The sequence below is a fragment of the Bos indicus x Bos taurus genome, chromosome 15, assembly GCF_003369695.1.
Source record: "Bos indicus x Bos taurus breed Angus x Brahman F1 hybrid chromosome 15, Bos_hybrid_MaternalHap_v2.0, whole genome shotgun sequence".
NCBI lineage: Eukaryota > Metazoa > Chordata > Mammalia > Artiodactyla > Bovidae > Bos > Bos indicus x Bos taurus.
Window position 1 is genome coordinate 48,814,841 of NC_040090.1, and position 20,400 is coordinate 48,835,240.

General features: G+C 48.3%; 1 protein-coding gene and 1 non-coding gene across 9 annotated transcripts in view; both read right to left on the reverse strand.

The window, feature by feature from the left end:
- The window catches only part of PLEKHA7 (pleckstrin homology domain containing A7), a 228,757-nt gene that overhangs the window by 207,176 nt on the left and 1,181 nt on the right, over positions 1 to 20,400 (reverse strand). The window lies entirely within an intron of this gene.
- Positions 11,678 to 11,784, reverse strand: LOC113906097. The gene has a single exon (XR_003514786.1). It is a non-coding gene; the product is annotated as a U6 spliceosomal RNA (small nuclear RNA).

A 20,400-nucleotide genomic window follows, 5' to 3' on the forward strand; every position in this document is an offset into this window, starting at 1 on the left:
CATATCTGCTGCTGCTGTCACTTCAGTCGTGTCCGACTCTGTGCGACCCCATAGACGGCAGCTCACTAGGCTCCCCCGTCCCTGGGATTCTCCAGGCAAGAACACTGGAGTGGGTTGCCATTTCCTTCTCCAATGCAAGAAAATGAAAAGTGAAAGTGAAGTCGCTCAGTCGTGTCCGACTCTTTGCGACCCCATGAACCGTAGCCTACCAGGCTCCTCTGTCCATGGGATTTTCCAGGCAAGAGTACTGGAGTGGGGTGCCATTGCCTTCTCCAGTGCATATCTAAGGATATTGATATTTCTCCCGGCAATCTTGATTCCAGCTTGTGCTTCTTCCAGCCCAACGTTTCTCATGATGTGCTCTGCATAGAAGTTAAATAAACAGGATGACAATATACAGCCTTGACGTACTCCTTTTCCTGTTTGGAACCAGTCTGTTGTTCCACGCTCAGTTCTAACTGTTGCTTCCTGGCCTGCATACAGGTTTCTCAAGAGGCAGGTCAGGTGGTCTGGTATTCCCATCTCTTTCAGAATTTCCACAGTTTATTGTGATCCACACAGTCAAAGGCTTTGGCATAATCAATAGAGCAGAAATAGATGTTTTTCTGGAACTCTCTTGCTTTTTCCATGATCCAGCGGATGTTGGCAAGTTGATCTCTGGTTCCTCTGCCTTTTCTAAAACCAGCTTGAACATCTGGAAGTTCACGGTTCACGTATTGCTGAAGCCTGGCTTGAAGAATTTTGAGCATTACTTTACTAGCGTGTGAGAGGAGTGCAATTGTGAAGTAGTCTGAGCATTCTTTGGCATTAATATATATAATTGTTATTTGTCAATCATATCTTGTGCATACATGCTAAGTTGCTTCAGTTGTGTCCAACTCTTTGAGACCCCCAAGGACTGTAGCCCACCAGGGTCCTCTGTCCATGGGATTTTCCAGGCCAGAATACTAGAGTGGGTTGCCATTTCCTTTTCCAAGGAATCTTCCTAGCACAGGGATCGAACATGTGTCTCTTAAGTCTCCTGCATTAGCAGGCAGGTTCTTTACCACTAGCACCACCTGGGAAGCCCCCAGTCATACCTCAAACAAGCTAAAACAATTTTTCTGAACACCTACTTGATCCAACCACTATTCTAGGCACTAGAGGTACAACCTTGAACAAAGTAGGCACTATTCTGTGTCATCAGGGACATTAAATTCTAGTGGGAGACAAACAAATTAAAATTGTAATATATCCATATGATGTTGAGAATTCTTTTTAAAAAAAAATTAAAGTAGGGTTAAGAAAATAGATTGTGCTGGAGGAGAGGACTCTAGAAGGGCCACCATGAAGGGTGACACCTGACAAGACCTGAAGACAATACGGGAGCAGTAGGCCATGGGGATATATGAAGGGGATAACATTCCAGAAGGAGGGAGCAGTGAGTGTGAAGGCCCTGTGGCTGGCTGTGCTCTCATGTTTAAGGAACAGCAAGGCTGGAGCAGAGCATCAGGGAGAATGGAAGGAAATGAGGTGACGTGGGGGTAAGGAAGCAGGCGGCACAGGGCCTCCTACTGTGAGGGCTTTGGAGTCCCTGTGTGAGATGGGGGCCCTTAGGTGGTTTGAGCTGATCCAACTTCCACTGAAGAACAATCTCTGGCTAGGAAATGGCAACCCACCAGTGTTCTTGTCTGGAGAATTCCATAGACAGAGGAGCCTGGCAGGCTACAGACTATGGGGTCGCAAGAGTCAGATACAACTGAGTGACTAAGCACAGCACACTGTAGCAGGGGAGGGGGAGAGAGACACAGGGACCAGCTGAAGGGCAATGCGACCATCCAGGCAACAAATGACAGTGGTGAGAACCAGGATGGTAAGAGGCCATGGGAGTGGTCTGATTCTTGACATATTTCAAAGTAGAGCCATTCCATTTTTAAAAGTTCCCTGGAAATGTGTCTATTGCCAAGCAGTCCTGGGCTTTACCAGCTGCTTGTACTGGAAAGACCAAAAGACAAACTGAATTTGGTCTACTGAGCCCCAGCCCGGGCAACAAGTATGGAAAATGCATCAGTGCAGGGCTTCAAGCAGGAAGCCACGTGACTCTGTGTGAGTCCCAAGGGAGCTGGGGACGCTGTCACCTGGCCAGGAGGGGCCTCTCCCGGCAGGACTCACCACTACTCCCACCTCCCTTCAGACTCCACCGCATTCCACCCCCAGCCTCTGAAGGGCTGGGTGACTCAAATGCAAACTGCTCCTGGCTTTTCAAGGTGGAAGGAAAAGTCAAGGAAGCCCAGTGAGGCACTTGGGGTCTGGGTCCAAGACCAGCTCCTACCACCCACCTCCAACCCCACCCCACCTCCACTATGTGACTCTGGGTAAATCATTTACCTCTAGATCTTAGTTCCACATGCGTAAATGAGAATCATAATACACCACCCAGCCAGGGGAGGGTGGGGAGTCGTTCTTGTGAGGTTTCAGTGAATTATAGGTACCATGCTCTGCAAAAGCTGGCTTAGAATCATAACATACAAGCCATTCCAGCTGTATAACTTTGGACTTAGAGCCTCCCTGATACTGTGTGTTCTCATCTATAAAATGGAGGAAAATGACACCTTTTAGGGCTACCATGAGGATCAAAGCAAATAATCCATAAAAAGTGTTGATCACAGAAAAGCAACTCAATGGCTGTCAACCAGCTGTGAGCCACTCCTACGGGCTCAGCATTCCCAGCAATTTTAAATGTGGCCTCAGGCTCCAGTTCACCAGAAACAGTCAGCCCGCTGGGTCACCTGTGGAGGCTTGTGCTCTCTCAGCTCTGGAGGTTCTCCCTGTGGATGACGCCGGCCTCCCAGGGCCATTCGGGTGAGGGGCCGGTGAGCACACTGTAGGTGCTGACCAAGTGGTGGTCCTGAGGCGCCTTCCTGACTCAGGATCGCAGACCCAAAAAACATCACCCGGGGCCACGGAGAGATGGTTTCAGCTCACATTCCCGCAAACAGCATCTCCACACAATTTCCATCACACCCACAGTCTCTGTTAAAGTTTAAAAGTCCTATGCAAGGACCTTCAGCACATAAATTACTAGGCACAGAAATAAGTCCTGAAGGCATCAGAGAAATCAGGATGGACCAACGAAGAAAGAGGCAAAGAAAAGTAAAAGTCTTCTCCGTTTTTCCTCTTTTCTACTATCTCAGGGGGAGATTTAGGAAGCTGAGGGGAAGAGGAACCAGGGAGTCTAAGGGTGTTACTGTCTGTCAGATAATTGAGTCTATGAGGAATTATGATACACTGTGGGCAACAATTAATGCTTTTGAACTGTGGTGTTGGAGAAGACTCTTGAGAGTCCCTTGGACTGCAAGGAGATCCAACCAGTCCATACTAAAGGAGATCAGTCCTGGGTGTTCATTGGAAGGACTGATGCTAAAGCTGAAACTCCAGTACTTTGGCCACCTCATGCGAAGAGTTGACTCATTGGAAAAGACCCTGATGCTGGGAGGAATTGGGGGCAGGAGGAGAAGAGGACGACAGAGGATGAGATGGCTGGATGGCATCACCGACTCGATGGACATGAGTCTGAGTGAACTCCGAGAGTTGGTGATGGACAGGGAGGCCTGGCGTGCTGCGATTCATGGGGTCGCAAAGAGTCGGACACGACTGAGCGACTGAACTGAACTGAATTGACTGTGGGCAACAAAAGCCTAAATGTAAAGGGTTTTTCCTCCAAGTCTTCTTCGCTTGGAGTTACTAAATGCATAGGTTCCATTAACCTGAATCCATTCACCCATTTTTCACCCCCATATTTCTCTTATTCTCAGTTCTCATACCCTCAACCAGCAGCACACGGAGGCCCCCAGCGACAGGACTTCTGCACAAGGCCCAGGGCTGAGGAGGGACAAGATAAGGAAGGTAAGGCCATCCTTGGCAGCTGCCCCTTGGAGGGCCCTGGCATGTGAATGAAGGTGAGAGTGGTTCTCGCACTTCCAGGAGCTCAGGTTTTAACTAGGTCACCCCCTGGACACTCACACCACCTCTCACTCTTTATCTCCATCTCCTTCTATTTTAAGGCAGGAGTGCTGCCAGGCAGTGGTGTGGGTTTCCCAACCTCTCCTCCTCTGGAGGCCAAGCCCTCACCTGCCAGGTGATGGCTGGGATGTCTCACTTCCTCCAGCCTCACCTCTTTGGACTCCTGAGCTGGAGTCTAGGATAATGACCAGCACACCCAGGATATCCCACCTTCCTCCCCCACAACCATGGGGGTTGGGGGGAGGCCTTCCACCCCTTCTTAAGCCCAGATCCACGCCACCCTCAGGATGAAGCCCCAACTCCTCAAAGCAGTCCTCTTTGCAGCCTCCTTCCTTTCTTTATATCCTTGAACATGTCACACTCTTAGCTAGCTCTGCCCACTCTGCTTTCTCTTCCCTGAACATCCAAACTCTGTCATCACCTAGAAATTCCCTGCTTGTTCTTCAAGGTCCAGCTCAGGCTCCCCCATTCCCCCAGCAAGCCTTCCCTGGCCACCCCTCTCTGTGCCTCTCCAGTCCACATGCTTCCCTCATCCAGCCACTTGCAGAGTCTCCCCCAGTTGTTGACATGTCTGTGTCCCCACCAGAGAACAGGCTCACCTGCCCACATGGAGCCCATATTCTAGTGATGATAATAGCCAACACTCCAGAGTACTTCATATATTCAAGACTATTCTGAGTAATCTTAATTTGTTTAATCCCCACCGCAATTACTAGTATCCCCATTTTACAGAGGAGGCCCCATTAAACTGAGGCCCCATATTAGATAATTTGCTCAGGATCCACAGGCTAGTAAGTGGGAGGGCTGGGGTTCAAATCCAGGCAATCTTGTGCTGGACCATGCTCCCACTCACTGAGCCTTTCTGCCTCTCAAGGCTGTTTTCTCTATTCTGCTTTACCCATTTTGATATCCCCAGCCTCCAGGCCAGGGCTTGGCCCACTGAGAGCTCAGTAAAGGTCTGTTAAATGAAGGGATCTCCTTGAACAGTGGAAGCTGGCTCCTCTGCTGGAGGCACCCGCTTCTCCTCCAGTCCTCACCCAATCCAGCAAATAAGACCCCTCAGCCTTCCCTGACACGTCCACCACTGGCCTGTTTCCCCCTGGATGCTCCTCTCCATGCCGTTCCCACACCACTCACCTGACACTTCATCACACACCACCTGACCATCCAATAGCCTGAACCTGTGTGGACGTCTTACCTCGCCAGCTCCCTGATATCCCCCAGAATACGAACAGTATGGTGCCAGGCACACAGCACAAATAGACACAGAAATGCTAAAGTGAATCTTGCCTCCCCTCTCCATCTCTTCATTATCACTGGAGCTATTTTTCCCTTTCCCCAGGGGAAGTAAGCCAGAACCTGGTCAGAAACACTCTCTGCTGCAACTATATCCAACTGTCTAAATCCATAAGCCAAAGTCATAATTAGGGTGTAGCTTTCCCAGGTAGCTCAGTGGTAAAGAATCATCTGCCTGCCAAGCAAGAGACGTGGGTTCAATCCCTGGGTCGGGAAGATCCCCTGGAGAAGGAAATAGCAACCCGCTCCAGTATTCTTGCCTGAGAAATCCCATGGACAGAGGAGCCTGACAGGCTACAGTTCATGCAGTTGCAGAAGAGTCAGACACAGTTTAGCAACTAAACAACAACAAATGGTTAAAATCAGCAAGTAGAGTGGCCATTTGTAACTGCTTGGGCAAAATGCACATTCAATGCCCTCTGTTAGAAAATGCCCATAACTGAGAATCTGAGCTGGGCAGTATCCACAGGTACCCTCTGTGTGGATCAGAAGACAAGAGTCCTGGCAGGATGCAACTCAAGGAATCACTCAAATGCACTTGGACCAGCACAGCCACTACAGAAAAAAGACAAATTCCTTGGAAATACTTGCTAAAGTTTATCGAAATATACAGTGTTCTGGGGACTGAGTAATAACATGTTTTGTTCTCAAGTGACCAGTGCAAAAGTCCCAGGAGGCAAGTGCCAGCATCGCCCCATTTTATTTAGAGGTTAAATAAAATAACGGGGCCACAAAGCTGCGCTGCCTGTGCGGTCACCCACAACCCCAGGGCTGCCCTATCTGAAGTCCGGAAGGGAACAGCTAAACCGTGTGTGACAGCTGAGCCCAGATGGAAGCACTCGACACTCAGGGAGGGGGTCCCTCCACCGACCCCACTTGCTTCCCAGGCAGATACAGCCAGGGCCAGGAGGGGAATAGGCCTGGGCCACAACCAGCTCCAGAAAGGTTCGGAGGGCTGGGGGTGGGGTGCGGTATCAGTCTGAAGGAAATAGCCGAGTTACCAGGCCATCACACAAGCACTGGCAGGTTGTGGATCGGTCGGGACCCACTCAGATTCCCCTGCCCCTCTGCTTCTGAAGTGAAGTGAAGGTCACTCAGCTGTGTCCTTTGCGACCCCATGGACTATACAGTCTGTGGAATTCTCCAGGCCAGAATACTGGAGTGGGCAGCCTTTCCCTTCTCCAGTGGATCTTCCTGACCCAAGAATCGAACTGGGGTCTCCTGCATTGCAGGCGGATTCTTTACCAACTGAGAAGAGTCAAGGACATTTCTGCTTGCTCCCCCAGGTGGCCAGCGCTCCCATCACCACCCCTCTCATGAAACCCAGAGGCAACTATGGAAAAAGGAAAGCCAGTCACCTTCTCCCTGCTTCAGTCCACAGGCTGTCTCCATTTCCTCCCACCAGGAATGTCCCAGGACAGGGACCCGAGCAATAACCCGCAGGCTGCGGGAAAGAACTAGATGTGAGGTTTTCACTCTCCTCCAAAGGCCAAACCTTTTCACAATGAAGAGGAGTTGACTTTCAAATCTTCTTTCCACCTTGGATGGGACTAGGGGAAGGAGGTGTCCATCCCTAAAAGAAGGCAAGTCCGAAGCAAAGGCTTTTGGTTTAAAGGATCTGTTTCATCTCCCAGACCCAACCCACCATGTAACACAGTGGAGACAGGCCAAACAGGTACAAAGGGGTGGTGAGGACCGCAGTGAAGGACAGCTGGGGCTGATCCCACCTCTGCCACCTAACACCCACGCTGTGCGTTCTGAAACCCGCTTTGTCTATAAAATGAGGATAGAAATAGGACCTGCCTCATAGGGTTGGTACGAGGACTATGAGCTCATGTCTGTTAAGTCCCTAGAGCAGTGCACATTGTCATTCAGTTGCTCAGTCGTGTCCAACTCTTTGCGACCCCAGGGACTGCAGCACACCAGGCTTCCCTGTCCTTCACCATCTCCCAGAGTTTGCGCAAACTCATGTCCATGGAGTCGGTGATGCCATCCAGCATATACAGTGTGCACTAGATAAACATTTATAAAACAAAAAGTAAATAAGAACTCAACAAAAGCAACTGGCTTCTCAGTGTGACAGTCCTCCTGCCCCAGCGTTCAGCTTACTGTACCCCCAAACCAAGCAAAATCCAACAAAGGCCTGAAAGAAAAAAATTCTCAAACCTTTCCATGAACTCAAGGAGGCAATTCTGCATCAACCAGGTCCTCCCTGCCCCAAGGAGCAGCTTCAAAAAGCCCAGCAAGAACACTGCACAACACAACTATTGCATCTGAAATCGCTGTGCTCCTCACTTCAAAATACATGGGGTTTTTTAAATAAAAAGAGTGTGCTTTGGGTTTTAATTTAAATATCTACCTGTTCAGAGACTAGGAAGCCTTCCCCCAAAGAATTACTATCCCCCCAGCCCAAGTTTTAGAAACCATACATTGCCAAACCCACCAACACACGCATGGGTTTTCAGGTGAAGAGGGCTGGGAGAGAGCCGAAACAGAAGCCAACTGAGCTCTCCCCAGCTCCCACCTACACACCAGCGCTAAAAAAAAAATGTAATTATTCAAAGCCTCAGCAAGCGGATGTAATTTCAGGTACCGCCAATTCTGTTTAGAAAAGGATTAATGGGTACAGTGATTATAGATATTTAGCTTCACAGCATTCATGTGTCTATTTTTTAAAACTCCCCAGGTTAGAATGTGTTGAGAAAAGAAACCTTTCCAAACGCTTTCATGGGCAGGGGAGGGAATCATTTGCCCTCCCTGGGCCCCTGACTTTGCATCCCTCCTCACCCCTTCAGTTTACAACCCCAATTTACCCCTAATTCCAGTCAACCCTCTCTCCTTGTGTGCTTGCCAGTGTCGAGAGGGTCAAGCCAAACGTCAAGTCTACAAAGCCACTCTGATTCGGTTGCACACTGACTCAGTGCCTGACACGGTCCCTGGGGAGCTGGTGAGCCATTCACGGTGCTGAGTCACAGTCCTGCCCCCGCCTCATCTCCCCCAGGACCAGCTCAGGAAAGACTGTAACGCCAGACTACTCTAGGACTCATCAAAACAACTGTCTGCCAGGACACATTTCTTCTCCCACACAGAGGAAGCATCCCCATTTCTCAACTTAATTGCAGCCTGCTTGCCTGCTCTGGCTGGCAATGTCAATCACTCACAACCATCCATCCACCACCCTGCCCCTCTCCTCCTCCCTCAGGAGGATCTCTGAGTGATCGCAGGGTTCTGAGATGTAGAATGGCTAGCCTGCCCACCAGGTAGACACAGTCCCCACTCAATGGTCACCCCAAAAGACCAGCCACCCCGCCAATGCTGCCAACAGCCACCAGCAGCATCATCTGAGCAGTGGGAAGGAGAAGAAACTTCCAAACTCCACAGAGGAAACCAGAGGCCCAAGGAAGCCTGGCCCTCCCGGATCTAAGCAGGGTCACAGGCTGGACATTACAGACAGCTGTATCCACTGACTCGCTCAAGGCCTTTCTCACAGCTCCATCGAATGAATCCTGATGGATGTCCTCTCTAAATGAAAAGGCTTACAAGGCCTACAGACCCATTATGTGCCAAACAGCACACTAGGAGGCTCAGCTAGGCCATCACGTTTCATTCGCAAGTAACACTCGGAAGGAATGGAGCGCTCCCATCACTGCACAGATGGGGAAGCTGAAGCTCTGAGATGTTTTCATTTCCAGGGTCTATAAGCACCCACAGAGTTTATAATGACGCGGATTCCCAGTCCACTCCCTAGAAGTTATGCCTCAGCTTCTACTTCGTGTTGACCCTCCCTGCTCCCTCATCGAGGGCTCTAACAGATACCAGGGTTACTGCTTCTAAAACAAAGAGTTTAGATGCCCAACCAGGCAGTGCAAACACTAATGCCAACACCTGGGAGACCTCTCCGTGGTGGTGGTGGTGGATGGGGAGGAAGTCAACACTGTCCATTTAGAAAATGTGTCAAACAAGAAACCTGTTCATCTTCTCTCAGGTTGGACACAGCCACACAGAGCTTCGAGGAATCATTTCTTTGATATTTAGCAACAGCCATTTAGTGCCCTTTCTTTGACAGATAAGAAAGCACAATTCTCCCTCCTGTTAGCCTGATCTCAGGAGATCTTCCCCAAGGGGACAAGGTCTATCTGCTGATCGTGCTGCATTTATACCATAGGAGGAGGCTCCCTTTACGGGAGTAGCAGGAATGCTAGTTACACAGCATGCACAATCTGCCAGACACTGTGTAAGTCAGCAGGACAGGCATCTTCCCCATTTTACAGATGAAAAGGCATCTGAAGACACAGAGAGCCTAAGTGACCTGCTCAAGCGGGCAGCAGCGCCCCAGGCACTCGGACCCCAGAATTTGCATTCTGTAACTCCCCCACAGCACCACCCCTCAGATACAGAAGTTGGGGGAATCCCAAGGCAAAACCCCCAATTATGTCACAATTATGTCACTCTCCTAAAGCCCAGCTACTGGTGAAAGGTGGTATCCAGGCCCAGTTCCTACTAAACTCAGTGCCAGCCTCCTAGGGGCGCAGGCAGGCACACACATACCCTCAGCCCCAGTCCCTTCGCCTTCCCTCCATGGGACTCTCCAATCTCAGGCTGCCCTCTGCTCTGCTTCACAGCGGTCTGGCCTTCCCATTCACCCTCTGATGCTCCTGAGGGCTCCCTTCTCAGGCCACCAGCCTCGTCACCCACACTGAAACTACCCAGTGTCCCTCTCTCTCTTGGAATAGGCTGGAGGGTGGAGAGAGGGACCTCCACCTCTCTCCACATCACCTAGTGTGGAGACTGGCGTACAGCAGATGCTCATCAGAGTCTAGATGAATCCTGGGTCAAAAGCCAGCCAGCATCTGGTTAAATACTCCCCCAAGAAGGTGCTCTCTGTGGACACACTCTGAACTCGGTTTGGAGAGGACAGGCTTATTGCAGAGGTTACTACATTAACGTACAACATTGCTCTGCTTCCACGCCTCCGGGGAAGGAGACAGTCTCATCTTTTATTTCATCCAAGGGGTGAGAACACAGGAGCTGTGCATCCAGCCGTGCAGGCATAGGGCTGAAATGGGATTTCTGCCAGCTGCATATCCCTAGCACGCTGCCCACCTCCCCACCTTCTCCCCACCCCCCATCCTGCACTGCAGTGTTCCAGGGAAGCACAGGAGGTAGCCAGCAGCCCCTGGAAGAGCCTGTATCTAACTTCCAGCTGTCAGACCTCACAAGGCTGAGGGCTCTGCCTTGGCAGGAAAACCCCCTGAAAAACCCTGAGAACCCTGGATGTGACGTTGGAAATGCTCTTCTGGCAGAAGCTGAAAGAGACAGCCGGGCTCTAAGCAGGCTTAAGAGGCTCATCAGCCCCTAAGCTGCGATCAGCTGACATCTGCAGGGAGGTCAGGGGACCTACTCCCCCAGAGGACCAGGGACCCAACCCACTGCCCTGCCTGGGAACCATCTGCCCGGCCCATCACTCTTGTATCCTGCGGGGGACTTTCCGAGGGAGGCCCAAGAAGACTTCTGCCTCAGGGTCCTCAGGGAAGCGAAGGTACAGGGGACAACTTTGGGGGAATAGACTGAAAAGAGAGAATTCGGGACAGAGGGAGAGGTGATGGGAGCCAGAAGACACCTCGAACCTTGATAGAAACAGTACACACATTTGTAGCCGAAAGGACCCTGGTTCAAGTCCCAGCTCCCCCACCAACGCTCTGGCTTTGAAAAGATCTTTTAACCCTTTTCCCACTGTGTGCCTCAGATGCTTGTCTGATCTGTAAAATGAGGACAATAAAATAATAAAAATACCTGCTTCTAAAAAGGATGTGTTTTTCAACAATCAAGCACCATGGAGATGATTACTGTTGACATCTGTGGCCCAGGCAGCACCAGTCAATGTCTGTCCTTCAGCAGGCAGAGCTGATAACCAGGCGGCCGCCCAGATTAAGGACTGGACATCTGTGCAGCCCTCTAAATGCCCAGGAGGGAGACAAACCAGGAGCCGTCTTCACACCTCATTACCCAGGGCTCTTGGTCCCCGGGTCCCTACAGCCTGGATGAGGTATCCGTGGCCTTGGGACAGCATAGCTGTTGTTGGACAAGGTTATGTAGTGTTTTTTTTTAATTACCTTTTTATTCGGAAAAATTTCAAACCTACGGAAAAGTTGCAAGTCTAGTACAAAGAATGTCCATATACCCCTCACCCTGACTTACCCGCTGTTAACATTTTGCCCCATCTGCTCTCAATAGTGTATTCTACTCTCCTGAATACACAGGTGTATATTTTTGAGTTTTTTTTGTCAAACACGTTAAAGCAAATATTTTAAGGACACTTTTTTTCTTTACTTTCAAGTTGTATTTTATTGTAAGCAAGTAATTTTTAAGAGAAATTGCTTCATGAATGGAACACTTCACGAATTTGCATGTCATCCTTGTGCAGGGGCCATGCTAACCTTCTCTGTATCATTTTAATTTTGGTATATGTGCTGCTGAAGCAAGCACATCCTTTTAGTAACCATGATGGTTATACAGTTTTTATTAGTCTAAACCAATTCCTGAGCTGAGTCCTATCTTTGGTTTCCAAGCCAGGCAATCGCAGTTCAAGGGCAACGGACTCTGGCAGCAGCAGCTGAATATGATCAGGACTCAGAAATCACATATGTCTCTACCTCACCTGATAGCTGAGTGGATACCTGGAAGAGAAGCTCACATCTATTGGCACTTACTACGAGTCAGGCAGTTTTGCTAAACCCCTTTAATCAATTAATTCACATACTTCTCACATTTATCCCCATTTTACTGGCAAGGAAGTGAGGCTTACGGGGAGTAGTAACCTGCCAGGGTTAGGGAGCTGTTACATGGAGGACCTGGAATCTGATAACTCAGATTCCAGAGCCCATGCACTAAGTCACTGACTCCTTACACAAGCTACCACCACCTAACAACCCCTACGCATTTTTCTGCATGATAAAGTTGCCCACCTGTGCTCTGCTTCAAGAAAAGTTTGATGCTTGATATAAACCAATGCAATACTGTAAAACAAATATCCTTCAGTTAAAAATAAATAAATAAAAAGAAAAACTGACCCTGATGCCAGGCCAACATCCCAGTGACTGTGAGGAGACCGGATTCAAGAGAGGAAGGTGTCCTGGCACAACTCAGTCCAGCCAAAAGAGGACCCGAAGTCCCAAAAGCTGCTGATGGCTTTATGGAGGCCAGCAGGAACAAGCTCATGTTGAGGAAAAAACAAAAGCAGGCACCAAACACGATGCTTCCTGACAAAGAGCTGATCTTAATGGAAGATGAGGGAGCGGATTGTTTTAATAACTTAAATGGAGGATAAAGTCTATTTGAGTTTCTGGACAGAGTCATTTTGAGGATGTTATCCACCATCCAGTCTCCCAAGTGAGTTGGCCTTCACCCTTCCGTCATTGGGCTTCCCAGGTGGCACCAGTGGTAAAGAACCTCCTTGCCAATGCAGGAGACATAAAAGATATTTGATCCCTGGGTCAGGAAGATCCCTTGGAAGAAGAAATGGCAACCCACTCCAGTATTCTTGCCTGGAGAATCCCATGGACAAAGGAGCCTGACGAGCTGGTCCATAGAGTCACAAAGAGTCGAACATGACTGAAGCAACTTAGCAGGCACGTTTCTGACATTAGAGCTGTGGTTGAAGGTCTGAGAAGCCCTGGGCTGAGACAACATGCCCACCAGCTTCTGTGAAGCCTGAAAAGGCTGAGTTAATACAGCACTTGACTTTAGGAACTCACTTTGAATCTCTATGAGCCCACATCTCTGCACTTAAAAATGCCGTAATTGTGAGCCTCCAACCTGATAATATTCATGAAGCACTCCATAAGCAATAAATCATTAACCCAAAACACTTCTCAGTGTTTTGGAAGTAAATGTTTTGATACTCATTTAAAAACAACAGACAAACAAAACCACATTTACCCATGTTTTTTCCTCTGCCAATATTTACTTAAGACACCTTGACAGTTTGCAGAGATGTTGTTCTTTTACATGGAGCAAAAAGATTCAAAACCATGCTCTTTTCTGAAGACACAGAAAACAAGAGTAAGCACCTCACTAAATCACCAAACAGTTCACATCATGAACTGCTTTCTTACATAAGCTCCTTTTCCCAAAGTCCTCCATTTAGGAAGCCCAAAATTTACTCCCATAAATATTAAGAGAATGAGATCTACACCCACCCTCTTCACACACACACTGCACCGCAAATCACCCACCTGTCCTTTCTCTGAAAATAAGAGCCTTAAGAAGCCACTTGCCACCATTTGTCTTAAAGAGGTTTTGCCAGATCTTTTCTGGGTTGGTTTTGAGACCGTGGCACCAATCACGACTCTTAATCCTTCCCCAGCTCTCTACACAACAACGCTCTTGTTCGTTTCACACAGAACCTAACATTTCAATCTATGAGCCAGTTTTCACCCTTGATAAAGCAACCAGGAAATGAAACATAAAGTGTGGGATTACGCCAAGGCTTGCAAGCTGGGAGAACCTTTTCTTAACCTTCAACAAGAGGTTTCAGAATTTCCCTTCTAAACAGATGTAAGCTGCTAATTTCCCAGTCATTCTTTGTGGAACTGTTGCTTTCTGGTTTGAAATAAAGTTGCTGGGACTGCTGTTCCCAGCAATACCTCAATGAGAAAGATGACAAATACCTGAATGAACAGGCTGGCGTGCTACAAGACAAATTTCACCACCATGAAGTTCAACATTTGTCTGGGGAGGAATACGTGGCAGACGGGACAGACTTCTTCCTAGGGGTGCCCTGGAAGACTCTCCCTTGGCTGATGGCTTAATTAAACTTCAAGAGGGCAGTTTCCTGGGCCATCCTGTATTCACAGGCTTCTATACCTAGTGCCTGGAGCTGACTGGGGTCCCCACCTGGACATCCTGTCATGCCTGGTTCAACCTTCACTCCCCAATTCCTCCTCTCTCCCTTTAATTTCAGACTGTGTTTGTAGAATAAAAACACACATTCTAGATATTCAGCATTATTCTAGAGGAGTGATACTTCTGAAGGAGGCCTGAAGCCTTGGCTCACGCCTGGTCTCCACTCCCTGCCTCCATGCGATGAGTTCTTCTGCCTGCCCGCTCCCAGCCGCCTCGGAGCACACAGCTCGGCCCAGCACTGCTGCTACTCACTCCTGTCCAGGGGCTCTGAGCACCAGCACTCTTGCCCCATGGTGTCTAGCAGTGGGGCATGATGGTGGCGATTCAGCCTGTGAGGTCAAAGACCTAATGTTTGCACTGAAAACTTTATATTCCACAATACAGAGAGGAACCACAAGATTTATGCCAAGAATTTAAATTTTTTATTTTTCTAAACTTAGAATGACATTAAATATCGATAGCAAGTAGAAAGCCTGCAGAAGCAAAGAAAGGATCTTTATACTTTAATACCTTTAATGGCACTTTTTTGCATGGCTTTTAAAACACTCTGATTTTGCACAGGGTACTGCAAATCAGGTTTCCAGTCCTGCCCTGGGATCTGCTGCAGTCCAAAGGGCTGGGAGGAGAAACTGGCCTTAATCCAATGGGCACCCACAAGGAGAATGGCATCTACACAGGACAGCCCTGGAAGGCTCGAAAGCTAAAACCGAGGGCCTTCAAGCTAGATGAGACCTTGTGGAATCATCTGTTTCCCACCAGGACCCTGAAGCCAAGTTACAGCAGACACTAAAGCCTGGTATCCAGGGAGGGTGGGAGGCCTGGTCCAAAGACCAACAGACGTCTCGCTCCCCAGACACGGCATGAGGTTATAAGGTGAAGAAGCCAAAGGACGCCAGGTTCCCACACTGAGTGCTGTTCTTGACAGCAAGCGACAACATCCAAGAAGCCTGAGGTCCAGGTATCAGCCCTGACAGGTGTGGTTTCCGACGGCTTTGTTCCTTCAACTTGCCCAGTTTCCCCTACACCCCTGACCTACTTCAATAATACCAATGCCTACTCTGTCCAGTGCTGCGCTGGGCACCAAAGTCTCGGAGGAGCCAGGACCCCTCCTCTGTGCCATTCTTCCTGCTTGTCAACTTAAGAGCTATTCAAAGGCTGCTGTAGGGAGAACCCAACTTACAGGGTTCCATGAAACCCTGAAGACCAGCCCACTGTGATACTCTAGCTCCCAAAGCCTCTTCTAGAACTTTTCCTTCATGGGTTTCATGTTTGAAAAGGGTGTGTCTGTCAAACTGTTTTCACTAAGTAATAGTTAACGGGGAATTCCCTGGTGGACTAGTGGTTAGGACTCCACACTGCCACTGCAGGGCACGTGGGTTCCATCTCTGGTTGGGGAACTAAGATTCCCAATAGCCATATAGTGCAGGAAAAAAAAAATTAATGTCTTCCATTTCTTACTCATCAGAGACATGTGCCGCCACCACCAATCAGCACAGGATACCAAGGGCTGCTGCCGATTCAAGGCACCTCAATCCCCAGTAAAACAAAGAAGGGGTGTGGCCACATGAGCCCTGGGCAGCCTGACTCAGAGTGATGATACATGATATAAGACTGCTTCAAGTATCAACACAAGTTCTCACTGGTGATGTGGGGTAGAAGCCACCACCACCACCACCATGGTGACCATGAAGACTCCCAGCTCTAACACTTTAGCCAAATAACTGAACTTTCATGAACTTGAATTTCATCATCTGTAAAACAGGATAATCCATGATTTGCTGCTTCTAGGGCCTGTTAGAAGGATCAATAAGAAAAGGTACTGGATGGGGCTTCCCTGGTGGCTCAGTGGTAAAGAATCTGCCTGCCAATACAAGAGACACAGGTTCAATCCCTGGTCCAGGAAGATCCCACATGCCATGCAGCAACTGAAACCATGTGCCACAACTGAGCCCGTGCTCTAGAGTCTGCAAGCCGCAGCTACTGAAGCCCACATGCCCTAGAGCCCGTGCTCTGCAACAAAAGAAGCTGCCACAATGAAAAGCCCACACATCGCAACCAAGAATAGCCCTGGTCCCCGAAACTAGAGAAAAGACCACTCTGCAGCACCAACGAAGACCCAGCACCGCCAAAAATAAATAAATAACATTTCAAAAAAGAAAAGGTACTGAAGAACATGAACTGCCCTTTTCCGCCTGAATACCCAGGATTATACAAGATTCCTCGTTGGTAAAATGGAACTAGTAACAGTTCCTACTTCATTAAGTTGTTGTGAGAATTAAATCAGATAATAGTTACAAAAACAGTTTCTGGCATTTTTCAAGGACTCAAAAAGATGAAGCTATTACATAATTGCTGGAGAAGGAAATGGCATCCCACTCCAGTATTCTTGCCTAGAGAATACTGTGGACAGAGGAGCCTGGTGGGCTGCTGTCCATAGGGTCACACAGAGTCGGCCACGACTGAAGCAACTTAGCATGCATGCATGCATTGGAGGAGGAAACAGCAAACCATTCCAGTGTTCTTGCCTGGAGAATCCCAGGGACGGAGGAGGCTGGTGGGCTGCCGTCTCTGGGGTCGAACAGAGTCGGACATGACTGAAGTGACTTAGCAGCAGCAGCATTACATAATTGCTATTACTACCATTGCTATTGCTATTAATGACACTACTATCCCAATTACTATCATAACTTGGTCTCTGGCTAAGAGAAAGTAAAGAAGCGCTGGATTATAGGAAGTCTTCCTAGGGAATACCAGCATCATGGAGTCTAGAACCAGGAGAACCAGGAACAGAGTCCTTGTTTCTGTCCCAAGTTAACCCCAAAACTAATCAAAAGTGCAGAAATCAAACTAAAATCCACCTGCCTTAGCTCCAGGTTTTCTGCTTCAAGAAACTTTTCTCTGGAAAGTATTCAAACATCTGCCAAATCTACTGATGCATCCTAAAAAATTCACATGACTCTCTAGTCTGAGGATCCAGTAGGGAAAATACAAGCAGCTGCACATGGGCTTCGTCCCTCTAACTGAGCCCTATTGGAAGAGGATCTATAAAAAATACAACACTCAGAAATGCTCATAGCAAATCTAAGAAAGCAGACTGAAAGAATATTTTTATTCGGGGAAAAGGAGAACAGTAACTCGCAAACCCTTAAGTCTCTCAAGAAATTGTCAGGGGAGGTAGGAAATATAATCGACTGCCATAGGGTCTCAGCTTCCCCACATAGATCACCTTTGAGCGCAGGGACACTTTCACATATTGCTTTCCCCTGGGCCTGGGAGGACTCGTCAAGGCCCTAGGAGTTAGAGTGCCAGGTAGGGAGTCAGGGTTTGCTGTAAGATGATCACCAGGGACTTGATACCAGTTACTGGAGAAGAGTCAGCAAAAGACAGGAAGGTTGGGAGGCTGTGACTATAGAGTCCTACACTCTTCAAGTCCCCCAGCCCAAGACTTTGCCTAATACCTCATGGAAAAGACAGAACCTATCAGAAAGGAATACCTACCTCTCCTCTCACCGACCCTATGAACCTCCTTATATCAGCTCTGGCACTCACCCTCTTCCTTTCTGCAAATGGCTAAAAGGCCTGGTTCCTGTCTGAGACCAATGAGACTGAAGTCCTGGATGCCTTCCCTCCCACTATCGCTGAAACACTGCTCCAGTAACTGTCCCATCTCTTTCTTGCATCATCTACTTCTCCATCTCTACTGGATCATTCCCATCCAAACAAAACATGCTGTATAATCTCCCTCTACAACCATGCACCCCCCAAATGCACATCCTCTCTAGTTCTCAGTTCCTCAACTCCACTTTGCAACAAAACCACCTGGAAGATTTGCCTATACTTACTATTTCCTCACCCCAAGTATTCTTTTCTACTTATTTCACTCAGGATTTGTCCTTTAGGCTTGTGGGACCCCTCATTCTCCTGGGCTTTCTCCTACCTTTTCAGTCCTTCTCTTTTGCCAATTCCTAAATGCTACTCTCTCCCAAGGCTTAGGTGATCTTTTCTCTAAACTCTTTTTCTAAGTGATTCCATCGAATCTAGGCCTTGAATAACCTTATGATGCCCAAATGTATATCTCTAGTCCTCTCTCTCTCCAGGGCCCAGATTCACACATCTGACTAACTGATACAGTCACATCAAAATGTAACATGGCAAAACAAGATCTCATGCTCTCCCCCACCCCTCAAACCTGCTCCCAGCCTTCCTATCTCAGTGACGTGAGCCCCATCCACTCAGGTGCTCAAGCCCTTGGGAGTCATCCCTGACCCTTGTCTTTTTCTCACAGACTGCAACCCAATCACTAAGACTACTTCTCTCCATCTCCAGCACTACCTACCACCCTCAGTCAGGCCTTCATTAACTCCTGCCTGGACTACAGCAATAGCCTCCCACCGCTGTCCCTGTACTTGTCCACCTACAGCCCACACTAGAGCAGGCAGAGCGACCATTCTGAAAATGTAAATCAGGTAACTCCCTGGCCATCCAGCGGTTGCCTGGACCCAGGTCCAATCCCTGGTTGGGGAACTAAGATCCTGCAGCCTCTTCTGCCACTTTCTCCCTTATTGCACCACACTCCAGCCACACTGGCCTTTCTGCTCCTTGAATTTGAAGCTCTTTTGTGCCTTAAAGCCCTTTCACCGGCAGTTTCTCTCTTCTAGAAATGCTTTACCAGCTCATCAACACAAAGATGGCTCTTTCTTGTCATTCAGATTATACCTTAAATGTCACCTATTCAGAACTCCAACACTAACCTCCAATCCAACCAAATCGCCCAGTTACTTACCACATCATCTTACTTTAATTTTCTGCATGCTAGTTACCACTATCTGACATTACTCTTGTTTGTCTTTTTACTTGTTTTTCTGCTTCCTTCCGTCCCCTACTCATTGCAAACTCCCTGAGTACCTACCTGACCAGTGTCTGCCTCATTCACTTCCGTAGTCGCAATGCCTAGAACAATGTGTGGTACACAGGAGAAATCTCATAATATCAATAAATGCAATTATGAGCCAGAGAAGTCCACTGACCAAGAAGTCTGAGGCCCCAGTAAGAAATAGAATATTTCCTGCCATATCAGGAAACAAGGATGTGACAGTCATCAGCCCTAAGGAAACTCAGGAAGGAGAATACCTGCCATCTAGCAGCCCTCAGGGAGAAGGCAATGGCACCCCACTCCAGTACTCTTGCCTGGAAAATCCCATGGATGGAGGAGCCTGGTAGGCTGCAGCCCATGGGGTCGAGTTGGACACGACTGAGCGACTTCACTTTCACTTTTCATTTTCATGCATTGGAGAAGGAAATGGCAACCCACTCCAGTGTTCTTGCCTGGAGAATCCCAGGGATGGGGGAGCCTGGTGGGCTGCAGTCTATGGGGTCACACAGAGTTGGACACGACTGAAGTGACTTAGCAGCAGCAGCCCTCAGACTACAACCACTCCCTACCATAAGCCGTTGAAGAAAGGAAGCTCAGGATGTGAAAACCAGGATCCTAGCTGAGGTACATAGGAAAAAAATGATTTCATTGAATCCAGACTCTTATATCTTCCCATACACAGAAGACACTAAATTCCTTAACTTGGGATATATGGTTTTCTTTAATTAACAATAATCTTTTGATGTTCAGACAACCTGCCCTTTGTTGCAAAACTGGCTCCTCCCCTCACCTCCTGAGCACTTCTCTGAGAGTTACTTGACATGCTGCCTCCCAGGCTTGAGACCTAAAAATTTCCACCGAATAAACCATAACTCTCAACTTTTAGGTTGTGACTATTTTTCAAGTTGACACCAGCCAGCTCCCCAACTTCTCTCTCAAACACAAATATGAGGTAGAATGGCAAAACAGCTATTGGTCGTTACTATAAATCTCATCCAACAGAATTTCAACCACCTGCCAGAGCCCAAAAACGGGGAGGGAGGCTCTGGGGTATTTTAGACCATTCGAGTTTCAAATATGTTGCTCCACTACTGACTAGCAATGTTTCAGTTGGTGAAGAAAGGAGTTCTCACTCACCCTTAACATACACCCGCGTCCATCCTTTGGCTAGTTTATTCATTCCGTGAGCAAACATTTACCGAGTACCTTACTCTGTGCCAGGCACTGGGGCAAAGGATCAAAAGCAGTTTCTGAACTCCCGCGAGCAGGCAGGAGGCTGCAAAAAAACGCTGCAACACAGGTCCACACCCAGAGTGAGAAAGTAA